This window comes from Brachyhypopomus gauderio, chromosome 19 (genome assembly GCF_052324685.1).
Source record: "Brachyhypopomus gauderio isolate BG-103 chromosome 19, BGAUD_0.2, whole genome shotgun sequence".
NCBI lineage: Eukaryota > Metazoa > Chordata > Actinopteri > Gymnotiformes > Hypopomidae > Brachyhypopomus > Brachyhypopomus gauderio.
Genome location: NC_135229.1, coordinates 12,203,744 through 12,218,037, shown reverse-complemented (window position 1 = coordinate 12,218,037; position 14,294 = coordinate 12,203,744).

Sequence of the window (14,294 nt, the reverse complement as noted above, 5' to 3'; positions counted from 1 at the left end):
TCTCTCCCTCTCTCTCTCTCTCTCTCTCTCTCTCTCACACACACACACACACACACACACACACACACACACACACACACACACACACACACACACTGGAGTGTGCCTGGCTCGCCTTTGAAAGTTGAAAACAAAGAAAGTGAGTCCTTGAACAGCCGAACCGTAAGGAAAACGCTCTGATAACGGAAAACGCCCATCCCGATGTCGCTTTTCCCGCCCATTTTCCTGTCAGTAAAACCCCCCCCCCCCCCACTCACCCCGGGGGACTTTGGCCGGAGCCACGGTGCTGTGTCCCGCCAGGTGGTGTGGGCCAGGTGGTGCGGACCAGCTGGTGTGGGCCAGGTGTGGCAAGGTAAGCGTCCCGAGGCTGGAGCACCTGTCGGGCCGCAGCCCAGGTGCCCCCACCGCAGCCTAAGGTCCTGAGGTCGGCCTATCAGTCACGGTCAGTGTGCGGGACTTCCGGCCAGAGTGCCACCCCATGCGCCCAAACAGAAGGGGGGGGGTGGAGAAAAATGATGACGGAGCTGCACTGCTGTAATGATATGAGCATCTGTCTCTCTGGGTCTATCTCTCTGGGTCTGTCTCTCTGGGTCTGTCTCTCTGGGTCTGTCTCTCTGCGTATATCTGTCTACGTCTGTCTGTCTCTCTGCTCTCGCCTGCTCACACCTGTTTGCCAGCACTGCACTACACACTGGGCTGACGTGATTATGTGTAGCACTCTCCAATAGGGACTAGCCACCAGTGCTACTAGCAAAGCTAGCGCAGCGCTAATTGGCTAATAGGCCCGTAGAGAGCAGGAAGACCTGGTGCAGGTACTGCCACATGCTAAAACAGGAGAGCGTCGAATTCAAACAGTCTGTTTAGCCAAGCATGGACTAAATAATAAACAGATGGTAGTCCCCCAATATAGCACTCCCCAGTCCACACTGTGAAGGGACCCAAGATCAAATGACGGGGTATTAGCAGGGGAAGATACAATTTGCAGGTCAAATCGTAATGGTAACCTTTCACTGTGCAAATTGAAAATTAACCTTTGGGGGTATTGAATCATTTGCAGCTGACGTTGCTTGCAAGAGAGAGCAACTTTTCTCTCTCTCTCTCTCTCCTCTCTCTCTCTCTCTCTCTCTCTCTCTCTCTCTCTCTCTCTCTCTCTCTCTCTCTCTCTCTCTCTCTCTAGGCAAGATAGGCAAAGAGGTGAGGGAGGGGGTGATGAAAGAATCATATTTATTACTGCCAGGGAAGGCGGGAGGCACCGCTGTCCCGCAGTCTTCGCTGTCCCGCAGGTCTTCGCTGTCTCCAGTGTCTCCACTGTCTCCAGTGTCTCCACTGTCTCCGCTGTCTACACTGTCTACACTGTCTCCTGTATCTCCAGTGTCTCCGCTGTCTCCAGTGTCTCCGCTGTCTTCAGTGTCTCCGCTGTCCTCCAGTTCTCCACTGTCTACAGTGTCTCCACTGTCTACACTGTCTTCAGTGTCTTCAGTGTCTCCAGTGTCTCCACTGTCTACACTGTCTCTTGTATCTCCGAGTGTCCTCCGCTGTCTCCAGTGTCTTCGCTGTCTCCAGTGTCTACGCTGTCTCCAGTGTCTCCGCTGTCTCCAGTGTCTACGCTGTCTCCAGTGTCCTACGCTGTCTTCAGTGTCTCCACTGTCTCCAGTGTCTACACTGTCTCCTGTATCTCCGCTGTCTCCAGTGTCTTCGCTGTCTCCACTGTCTACACTGTCTCCTGTATCTCCAGTGTCTTCGCTGTCTCCAGTGTCTCCGCTGTCTCCACTGTCTACACTGTCTCCTGTATCTCCCAGTGTCTTCGCTGTCTTCAGTGTCTCCGCTGTCTCTAGTGTCTTCGCTGTCTCCAGTGTCTCCACTGTCTACACTGTCTCCTGTATCTCCAGTGTCTTCGCTGTCTTCAGTGTCTCCGCTGTCTCCAGTGTCTTCTCTGTCTCCAGTGTCTCCGCTGTCTCCAGTGTCTACACTGTCTCCCAGTGTCTACGCTGTCTTCAGTGTCTACGCTGTCTCCAGTGTCTTCGCTGTCTCCAGTGTCTCCGCTGTCTTCAGTGTCTCCGCTGTCTTCAGTGTCTACGCTGTCTCCAGTGTCTACGCTGTCTTCAGTGTCTCCGCTGTCTCCAGTGTTTCCGCTGTCTTCAGTGTCTACGCTGTCTTCAGTGTCTCCGCTGTCTCCAGTGTCTACGCTGTCTTCAGTGTCTCCGCTGTCTTCAGTGTCTCCGCTGTCTCCAGTGTCTACGCTGTCTCCAGTGTCTCCGCTGTCTCCAGTGTCTCTCCTGCTTCCGCTGTCTTCACTTTCTCTGCTGTCTCCATTGTCTTCAGTGTCTCTACTGCTTCCATTGTCTCCGCTGTCAAGTCGACCGGAGTTCTACAGGTGTGAAGAGAGGAGAGAGAGGAAGACAAAAACAAGAGAGAAAGTCAGCAGATGACAAACTGATAAACAGAGACCGATGGAGAGAGAGAGTGAGGAAGAGTCACTGACAGGAGGTGGATGGGACGATGAAGAGAGCACGCACGGTACCTGACATGACTGAGCACCCTGCTTTTCTTCTCCGTCTCCAGATCCGTTCATGACGCTGAGGTCCGCTCTCCCCAGAACCGGTGAGACTCCCACCTCTCACCTCCGTTTCTACAGGTTCTGACAGTACCAGCGAGAAATGTTTCCGCCTGTGTCGCCACATGAAAATACCACATGAAAATACCACATGAAAAATCCCTGTGATCCTGTGATATTCTGCTCCAAACCAACATTGAACCCCTGTTGCCCCTGTCCCAAACCCTGAATGAATACATTTACACAAAGATCTGCCCCAGACGAGCTGCCCCAGGAGTTAGTCCTTGCATAAAACTACCCTGGAAGGGAAGAAGGCTTATAATTCCGAAGCTTGTCATATTCATCGGCTGTCGGCATGCACAGACTGCATAGTGGGTTAAGCAAGTAGAGTGGACTATTCATTACTCTAATCACATTAGTTTAGATCTGCTAAGCACGGGCTAGTTTTAAGACATGCTTTTGCCTTTTAATTATTACCCATAAATACATTTGAGTGCATTAGGACTCCTCGGTCCAACGGGACGCTACGTTTTTTTATAGATTAGGGGACGAACACATTATCTTAATGTGCATATTCGACTCGTTCGTGCATCCGTGTAATATCTGCGTAGAGGGGTCGCGGCATAAATTGCAGGTTGACATTTGACCCCGGTGCTGACCTTTATCGGAGCCCGTCGCTAGCTCAATGACGTTACAGCGGGGAGTTCGGGGGGAAACGCCGCACGTGTGGGGGAGTCATTAGCCTCACGCGGCAGACGGCTTACTCAGTATAATTATGGCCGAACTGGTATTTCTAAATGTTATTAGAGCATTTCTAAATTGCTTAATATTTAATCACATTACAGTCACTTAGGGGCTTGGTATTAAATACTGTACATGACTGAGCGTTGGCAACAGGCCCATGTCTTCATTAGGAGGGAAGAACAAGAGAGGAGAGACAGGGGTGAACAAGGAAGAGAGAGAGAGAGAGAGAGAGAGAGAGAGAGAGAGAGAGAGAGAGAGAGAATGTGTGCAAGAGAAAAATGTAAACTGGTACTGAGTGAAATCCCCAGTGCTCAATTAACTCTTACGGAGATCTTTTCTTTTTTCCGTTGGTTTTGAATGTGCATCTTCACAGTTGAAACACTGTTTCAAAAACAGGGATTCCCAAGTGTAAGTTCTGTTCTCCTGGGTTATGTTAACTCGATCAAAATACTTCAGCATACCTCAGCAGATCACTAGAATACATGTGTGTGTGTGTGTGTGTGTGTGTGTGTGTGTGTGTGTGTGTGTGTGTGTGTGTGTGTGTGTGTGTGTGTGTGTGTGTGTTACATTTACAGTTTAAAGAGCCTGCAAAACTGTGACATTCTTCCTGCTCAGGGTTTGCATGGTTTATAACATAATTACATGTATGTGCAGCCTCTGAGGAGTTTAGCAGATTAAGAGCTTTCAGAATAATTGTACAGAGAGCTGCTTGGATGAAATTATGCACTGAACATACTAATGAGGCCCCTCCATTCTTCTGAATCAAGAAAAGCAAGTCATCTCCAGACTACCTCCATAATTACTGTATGCAAACACAACACTGAAGAGACACAACACAGCTCTTTCAGAGAGGGAGAAAGAGAGAGAGAGAGAGAGAGAGAGAGAGAGAGAGAGAGGGAGAGAGAGAGAGAGAGGGAACATGTTTTGTGTAGTTGATTCTGTCCCATATCATTCTAACCTTTATATTCAGCCTTTCATAAATGTCCTAATGAAGGCCTAACAAAGCCTCCCCATCACCATCACTGGGCTTGCAGGTTGTCTGACTGGCACATTCATATTTATTCATAATTGTTTTGCCAACTATTGCAGATCGATAGAAACTGAGGGAGATTCTCACACAAAGGGCTGAAAACTCAGAATTATAAGAGCGGTGTTAATGATGCACGGGTCGTGTGTGTGTGTGTGTGTGTGTGTGTGTGTGTGTGTGTGTGTGTGTGTGTGTGTGTGTGTGTGTGTGTGTGTGTCAGCCACAGAGAGGGAGACACCTTCTTTCTTATCTATCTATCTATCTATCTATCTATCTATCTATCTATCTATCTATCTATCCTTGATGCATTCAAAGCATCTTTATTTTCTTCTTTGTGAGGGTGTAGGTGAGAGTGTGTGTAGGTGAGTGTTTGTGGAGGTAAGTGTGTGGAGGTGTGTGTATGTGGAGGTGAGTGTGTGTGGAGGTGTGTGTATGTGGAGGTGAGTGTGTGTGCAGGTAAGTGCGTGTAGGTGAGTGTGTGTGGAGGTGAGTGTGTGTGGAGGGGAGTGTGTGTGGAGGTAAGTGTGTGTAGGTGAGTATGTGTGTAGGTGAGTGTGTGTGGAGGTGTGTGTGTGTGTGGAGGTGTGTGTGTGTGGAGGTGAGTGTGTGTGGAGGTGTGTTTTCATGAGAGTAAAATTCTATGATTGCAGCAATAGATGAATGATGAACAATATTGGCTTCAAATACAACAGTCAAATTAACAATCCTTATTTTTACCAGTGTTAAATTACAAAAAAAAAAGGAAGAAAAAGTATCAATCAAAATATACTTTGTGGCAACACAGTAGGAGATATTTTCATTTTCTTAATTAGCCAATTGAACTATGACATTTTGAGCATATTGTGAAATGATGGGTTATGTGAAGAAAAGCACGTGTGTGTGTGTGTGTGTGTGTGTGTGTGTGTGTGTGTGTGTGTGTGTGTGTGTGTGTGTGTGTGTGTGTGTGTGTGTGTGTGTGTGTGTGTGTGTGTGTGTGTGTGTGTGTGCATGCTTGGCCTAGAGCAGAATATTTATTGCACATCATCCCAGGTTTTGTGTGTATGAAAATGAGATAAACTGGGTTTTTTTCTGACCTCACCTTAATGAACTAAAGCCAATCTCATCAGAACTTGACATTTCGCCTCTGCGTGATTGTGAAAATGAGACGAATGTGTTTTTCTTATGTTTCTTTTTTCCAGCTAGTATTACAACGGGAGGTGATTAATTTGCTTCCATAATTATTTAGACATAATTTACATATAAATGTGTTTTGTGCAGAAAATAAATAAGACAAATGGCACCCTCGAGACCACAGTTTACAATTAAAACTTTACCGATTATATTCATGTAGAATTTACTTTTGACCCTATAAGCTCAAGGGGACCGAGGCTGGAGTCGTCGAGAAGATACAGGGAAGCCATATGTTCCTCATATCAAACATGTTGGTATATATTCTGTAATGATACGCCGATACTTGTAATGTGTAGTGCGTGGAGGAACCCAGGGGTGGAGGTGTATTCTGGTAATGTGTTTGTGGCAGGAGCGGATGCTTGTGGCTACGTGACTGCTGTGACCTGTAAGGGGAACGTGTCGACCAGACGTCCTGATGGCGCTCTTTCATAACGGCCCTCCTTTATTTTACACGGTGCATTTGGGGCGATTATAGTGACAGTCTCCACCACGTCAGTCACGACAGAGCTGTTAAAAATCTCTCCACAGTTACACTACCCTACGGAAGACCCAGTGGAAAAAATAAGAAAGCTCTTTTTAGAGAAATGACAGAATTCCATTGTTACCCACTAATGGTACATGTTTAAAAGAACTCGTGCATTTTGTCCCCTATAAGGAATCGCTTTTCATACTTAATTGGTTACTATTGCAGGATAAATGTTACTGACACATATAGACTACATCAGTAACTAATTAATACGTACTATTCTACCAGTTGCAAACTTTTTGTTTTTTAATCCTACTTTTCCTTGTTTTCTCGTTACTTTATATATTTTTTTTAAGATAGAGATAAAGAGAGACTTTTGAGTATCAAACACGTTTCCCAATGTTTGGCAGTGTGCATTGTTGACCACTAGATGACGACATTGAAACTATAAAAACATATTGTAAAATTAAAAATGGAACTTGCAGTACAGGCCTACGCGACCAAGCATGTGTGTGTGTGTGTGTGTGTGTGTGTGTGTGTGTGTGTGTGTGTGTGACGCACGACTGCAAGAGAGTGACAGCCGGGCTTAGGAGGGTGGGGAGGATGAAGACAGCCGGGCCCGAACGCCCTCATTTCTGCCCTATTAATAGCCCCCTGCTGCCTCCACGTTTAATAGTCATGTAGAGGACGGGCCGTGATGGACGGGCCGCTCATTACCAGTTAGTGTTGCTTCAGAAGAACCCGGGAAGGGCTGGCGTGATCCGTCAGGCACCGTCTCCTGCCTCTCCTGATACTGAACCCACGTGCTCCTGAAGGTCACGACTTTGGTACCGTCGGTGTTGTTTACTGCAATAAATGTCATGTTCCTTCGTGGATTCATGGTGCAATGCAGATTTGACACTGTACATCTATCTGCACACGTGCACTATTGGCTTTCTGCAATTATTGAAACTAAATGAAATTACAACATGTGTTATTTCATGGGAAAGTCTTTGAAAAACGATTTGAGCATCATACATACAAAGAATCATACGTCTGACTGTTACAATAAAGCCTTTCTCCTCTTTACCCCGTCCACAAGTTTGCCCGTGTATTTCCCAGCAGCTAATGTTACTGCAAATCCGTCTCACCCAACGCTGAGCGCCTATAAACTGATATTTCTGTCCGGGGGGGGGGGGGGGGGGGGGGGGGGGGGGAACGCCATGAGGGGCCTCACACACCTACACGCACACTTCTCTGCCCAAGCGTGACTTCTGTGTTTTTTTTTTATTTTAATTAAACTTGAGAGAGTAATGAGTGGATTTTTGAATCTTTCACTCACTATCACGTTTCCATTATTGCACAGTGTCTGACTCCCAGGAATGTGCCGTACTTATGAAAATGCAATTATGCGATCAGTCAGAGACCATTAGTCCCACAGTGACGGGAGAGAGAGAGAGAGAGAGAGAGAGAGAGAGAGAGAGAGAGAGAGAGAGAGAGAGAGAGAGAGAAACACATCTTCAACCTGGTCCTGGTACTGGTCTGCAAAGCTTGGGTACAGGTCTGTGTGCACTGTGTCTATGTCCTTGTAAAACTGTTTATATAATAAAGTTGTTCTAAGCAATATTTGTTTCATCCGCAAACACTGCACATGCGCATCAGACGTACACAAATATAAGCTCATACGTTCCAAAATTAGGCAACTGCGTCCAGTCTCTCCACTGATGCATTACAGAAACTGTCCACTAGGTGGCACTAACACGTAACATATCAGGCTCTACCTCATGTTGAACTTGGGCTGCGGAGTGCACACACATTTCTTTCTGATCTCATTAACACACATGCAGTTAACAATGAAAAAATGTAAATAACAAACGACATCAAAGGACGAAATACAAGGTGGAAACAGACCTCTACACAAACTGAAGGTGTTGTTGGGGTTATTGAATCCACATACAAATTGACAAAACAATGACACAACACTATGATCGTGAACCGATGTATTTCAGGTCCACAGAAAGGTTCTGTCAGCCGGACTGGTTCACCCAGCTCTAAACCAGGGGGACCGGCTGCACTTCTGAGAAATAACTAAGTCTAATTTCTCAGAAGATGTGCATTTTCTGTGTTTTGATCATGTTGTATGAAACCACTGCTTTTAAAGTACAGAAAATGAATTTTAGTGCGTTATAAATTAACATTTATAAGCTTAAAACATCCAGATTTTATTAAAATAACACTTAAAGATTGCTACTCATGTGATTCATGAGTAAATCATATATTAATTCTGTGTTATCTTTAAAGGTTTTGGATGAAACTAGCAATGAATTTGCTGAACAAAAGACCAAAGAATTCCGGAACATCTGATTGGTGGAAAGACTTCAGCCCCTCTGGCCGCTCAGGTAAGGGGCTTGTATTGACTGATGGTGACCACAAGGTGGCACTAGTAAATACAGATATGACTGAATGTTAGTGCCTTCCGTTAGACTTCATTATCTTCTGTGCTAGTCACTTTACAGCACATTATGCCACGGAGTTCTTTTTTAAAACGTTTTTAAACACGTTTGTATATATACAGGGAAAAAATATATAAGTCAAATGGACAAGGTTTGATTCTGTAGCTTTAAAAAAAAATCACTATCCTCAAATCATTTCGACCCATTCCAGGTGCCCTTCTGCGCATGCGCCGCGATGAGATTACACGTCCTGACCCAGGTGGACTGGTTCTGACCCTAGAGTACTCATATGGCAGGCATATGGGCCCTGTGGTCGTGAGATATATCAAACCGAATCAGGTTCCTTTTACCACCGGACGCAGATCTGGAGCGTTCCGGTTTGGGCTGTACAATTGGATCCCCCGTTGATCGCGGTTTAAAAATGTGGGACTGTAAGACCCAGACCCGCCAGTCCGCCACATAAAGCCCATCTTGAGCTCTGATCGCCACGCATTCCGCACATCTATTCATTCTTTTGGCTCCTGTACGTGAATTTGTTTTTTCAGACATCCAGTCACTGAGGTCATGCCTTGATATTTGCAGTTTGGGGATTTATTTTGGTTGAAAGTCTCAAAATCTGTGTCAAATGAAATAATTCCTGACAAGACTGTTAAAATAAACCCCGGTCAGTGGAACGAATTCTTTAATCGTGTCTATTTCCAAAGTCCTATATTTAAACTGTTTCCTATATCCAGTCATATCCCCAAAGGTTCTGGTGAAATGTAACTTTGGCCATCTCCGTGTTGCCGTCCCAGTTCGTCTGTTCCGACTCAGACACACCGTGGCATAGAAAACCGCTTCATGAATTAACTAGACACTGTAGCCACTTCAGCGTCTTGAACTGTGGCCCAGATAGTCTCGGAACCGGAGGCGAGGCAGCGGTAACCCCATGAGTTTGTGTTTAGTGTGAAGAATTCGCTCTCCCGAGCCCAAAACAGGAGCCAGAACCTCCCGACGGCGTCCGTACGTGTTGTCACAAGCCCAGTGAGGCAGTTGGATCAGTTGAAGTAATCAGGTGAAGATAGTTCAGAGTCGAGGTTGAAGTCCAACTACGTCTCATGTCAGTGCTGGACGAAGGGGAACCTAAGGATGTCTTGGGTGACTAAGCAGAGGTGTCTGGTAAAGGCCAGCAGTTTCGATTATGTCCTGCAGAGGGCGACAAAGGTGGACGCAGGCCCGTCGCGATGGGGCAGGCAAACCAGGCAATTGCTTGGGGCCCCAAGCTGGCCTGGGGCCCCCAGACAACAACAGGTTAAGAATTAAATGCAGCGACAAACTGTGTGAGCCCCCCTTTACATTCTCAAAGTCATGAGCAATGACACTGTTCTCAGAATCCTCCTCAAGGGGGCCCCTCCCACCAGCTGCTGAAGGCAGGTAGACACTGTCCTGGCAGACAGCCAAGTTTTAGACGCCGGCAAATATGAAACTTAACCATGAAGCGAATTTATCCATCAGGAAGCCAAAAGAGAAAACAAAAGAAGGAAGAGGAACACAAAAAAACACAAGACAGTGGTAAGTGATGATTTACACTGGATAAATTAGGCCTACCTGTACAAATGGTGTAATTTAGCAGCAGGTAGGCTAAAAACAATATATACGTCCCGGCTAGTGTTGCCACCTGTCCTGGTTTTCACGTGCCTGTCCCGGTTTTCCCGGGCTGTCCCGGTTTTTCTTCTTTTTAATATTCAGTCCCGGAAAAAATTAGGTTAGTTAAAACCACGATTCAGACTGTTTCTGCACACTTTAAATCTGTTTTTTTCTCGCTGTGTCCATTTTAAACCCCTCCGGTAACATTTTACGTTCGCACCCCCCCCACCCCCCCGCTCAACAACTTACGTTCGCCAACCCCCCCCCCCCCCCCCCCCCGCTCAACAGATTACACTCGCCACCCTGTGTCATTATGACAGTGTCCTTGTTTTTTGTCAGACCTAGGTGGCAACCCTAGTCCCGGGGTAATCCCATACTTAGGTGGGGGGGGGGGGGGGCGTTTAGTGTCTTTGCTTGGGGCCCCCAAATACCTTGAAACGGCACTGGGTGGACGACCACTTTCTGAGACGGTCCTGGCCTTTAAATCCACATAAACTGCTTAAGTAGAAGTTGGATTCAGTTCTATGATTTTTTTTCTTTAGCAGACTCCAATTCTAGCATCGCATCTGACTTAAAAATCATGGTTTTGTTTGCAGGTTTGGTTGCAGTAACTGTACAAAGAGGTTTGTGTGTGTGTGTGTGTGTGTGTGTGTGTGTGTGTGTGTGTGTGTGTGTGTGTGTGTGTGTGTGTGTGTGAGTGCATCTGTCCTGGAGTTCCAGAGCCCCTTTTCCAGAATGAATATCCAGATGATTTCCCAGAAGCCCTGGCGTGACGTAGGCGGGACAGGGCGCTGAAGAAGACATGCTGACTAACAGGGAGTCCCTCTGCCAGCCCAGCTCGGTTATCACACCACGAAGGCATGCGGCCCCCACAATCCCCCTCTCCACGTGTGCTTCCCTGAATCACACATTCCCACTTCAGGTTTGCTTACAAGACTTTGGCCTGGAAAGACGGTGTTCCCGTATTTGTAGTCGAATCTGTTTCTCGGAGGCTCAATTCTGCACCCTTTCCACAGATATGTAATGTGTTTTTAAGGTGGGCTTGTTTTCTGTTGCTGGATCAAGTAGGTCTGATGCTTTGGTGAGACTTTTACTGGCGAGGGTATGGAAATATCAGGCCATTAATTACCCATAATGCTGCAAAACAAGCTGAATGAAACACCAAGATCTGCTTTAGAGGGAAACACGAGTTGTCCTGCTTCAGATCAGTGCTCAGGCGAGACTCCGGGCTCTGCTTGTTCTGTCTGCTGCTCAGTCTGATCATGCAGGAAGGACTGTGGGCACATGACAGCGTGTAACCTAGGTTACTGAACCTAGCGTAAACCTGAGTTTTCTTGAACATCGCTTACATGATGCACTGAGGAACGTGAGTTGATTAATTAGGACTGACAGTCACCAGGTCTCCACCTGCTGCACTACGGTACTACGGCGGTGCCCTCGCTCAGACTGAGCTACACTGAGGGCAGAGGACGGCTGTGGGCTGAGGATGGGCTCCACCCGACCTCCACCCGAGCTCCACCTGACCTCCACCCGACCTCCACCCAAGCTCCACCAGCGTCCATTCAGTCTCCGCTCAGGTTCCTCTCAGGTTCCTCACCAGGAGTGATAAACCCGGGGGGGGGGGGGGGGTGACCAGCAGCCCCAGGGTGTGATGGGCCTGCAGCGTGAGGACTTCACATGGTTCCTTCCTTCAGCTGGTTGTCTAGGAGGAAGGAGGGTCTCCAGCCGGCTGACACCTCAGTCATGGCTGAGATTTGTAACCCGCCACCCGTAATAAACCCACCCGTCCCTCCCGTGACATCACCTCATTTGTGTGTGTGTGTGTGTAAGACTGAAGGTCCTAAATGAAGTTCTACTTTACATTTACGGCATTTTGGCAGACACCCTTATCCAGAGCGACTTACATTTTTATCTCATTTTTATACAAGTGAGTAATTGAGGGTTAAGGGCCTTGCTCAAGGGCACCTCAGTCATGGCCTCAGGTCTGGGAATCGAACCCACGACCCTCCGGTCACAAGACCAGTTCCCTACCACCAGACCATGACTACCCTACTTCAGTTAAAGAGACTTATAAATTTTGGTAGAGATGTGTGTGTGTGTGTGTGTGTGTGTGCGCGTGTGGAGTCTGCATATAATCTTCACATTACTTAGGGAAGAGAGTTGAGTGGATGTTAGACTCACATGCATCGTGTTTATTATTCACCTAAATAAACAGTCACGTAGAGTATGACTGTTCACTGGTGACGTTTGACACTGGGAAAGAGCCCGTCGTTTGTTTCTCTAGGGTTCAGGCAACAGTCAACATACGCCAATAGTATTACAAACTAACATCTCACCTACCTGCTGGCACCATGTCATTACTGGGCCCTGCCCAACGTAACACTCTTTATTAGAGCACTTCATGTTCACGTTCAGGTATGTAGCTTTGTGTGTGTGTGTGTGTGTGTGTGTGTGTGTGTGTGTGTGTGTGTGTGTGTGTGTGTGTGTGTGTGTGTGTGTGTGTGAGTGTGTCTGTGCGTGGGTGTGTGCATGTGTGTTCCTGTATGTGTGTGTGTGTGTGTCTGTGCGTGGGTGTGTGCATGTGTGTTCCTGTATGTGTGTGTGTGTGTGTGTGTGTGTGCATGTGTGTTCCTGCATGTGTGTGTGCACGGACGTAATTGGGGGGGGGGGGGACTTTTTCAAAAGCCGGTTGTGGTCCCCCCCAGTTTTTACGGTTAAAACCAAATATTTAAATAGCGACGAATCCATGTCCCCCCCCACTTTTGAAATCAAAATTACGTCCATGTGTGTGTGTTCCTGTATGTATGTGTGTATGTGTGTGTGTGTGTGTGTGTGTGTGTGTGTGTGTGTGTGTGTGTGTGTATGCATACATTAGACCTAAGCAATCACCTTTGTCTGCAGCTGGAAAAAAAGGCTTATTCACCACGGCCATATTGTAGCTTCCTCAAATCACACTTCCTCTGGATGTATGAGGAGTGAACACTCATGAATCAAAGCTCTGCACATCTATATATAAGGTGTGAATCACTCTGGAGGTTTAATGAGAGTCTGGGGCGTCAGTGCTGTTGTGCTTTAAGGGGAACAGGTTCGTAAGTAACACCACTTTGCTGAACACACGTCTGCTTGCTCAGCCCACATTAGCAACCTGTGGCTATTTGATTAGCATCTCCCATCTAATTGAAATGAACTACAGTTTATGGCTAGGAACTGAAAAAGCAAATGAATATAATGGTTTGATAAACTCTGTTGCCCCAGCCCCCCACCCCCAACTCCTCCACCCCCCCAGAAACCACTCAGGCATGGGGTACGGCCACCACTGTCCCAGTGTCTGTCCCTAATGTCTAGAAGTGGATCAGGAAATCCATCAGTGTGACTGAGAAAGAAAGGAAAACATTAAGGGAAGACTAGAAAAAGGAGAGAGAAATATAAAGGGGGAGAGAGAGGAGGAGAGAGGATGAGAGAGAAATAGAGAGAGGGGAGAAATAAAGGGAGCACTAAGATTTGACCCATTGTGCATTCATCTTCTGGCTAAATTGCACATACTATGTCTGAGGTCTTACACACACACACACACACACACACACATACACACACACACAAATACACACACGTACACACACACCCTGATTTGTGCGCGGTTCTCTCTCCCTCACAAGCTACACCCACGCTACACCCACGCTACGCCCGTGACCTGGGTGGAGGTACACTGGAGCACAGATGTAGTCCCCGCCTGGACTTGCTGGGCTCTGGGTTTGCTCGGCTCGTACATACAAAGCATCAGACGCAGTATCAGGCTGAGTCTTCTGCGTAAGCACGTCTGGGGCCACGCGTGTGACCTCAGGCCACCTTTCCAGACACGGATTAAAAACCGTGAGCACGTTCAAACATGGTACGGGTACTGGTTCTAATAAAGTCTGGTTAGGGCAGTTCAGATGTTTTCCACACACTATTCCTATAATCAACCTTCAGATGTCAAATGAACTATTCCCTCCCCCCTATTTTAATAAGAAATGTAGAAATATTCAAAATCTTAACATTTCTAAATGGTGTTCAGTACTGGAAGTTTCCAGTTTTATTGCACAGACACACCTCTGGTTCTAGATGCCCTAAATATGGGCACAGCTCGATGTTCTGCCTGTTTGAACAAACCCATCGGAGCCGGTAATTAACGGAGTAGAACTGGGTGTGTCTGAGCTGCGGAATCAGGTGTGTTGGAATCGTGCCCTCCAGGACTGGAGTTGTCTGAAGAGTAATGTGTGCACGCATGGTTTTTTT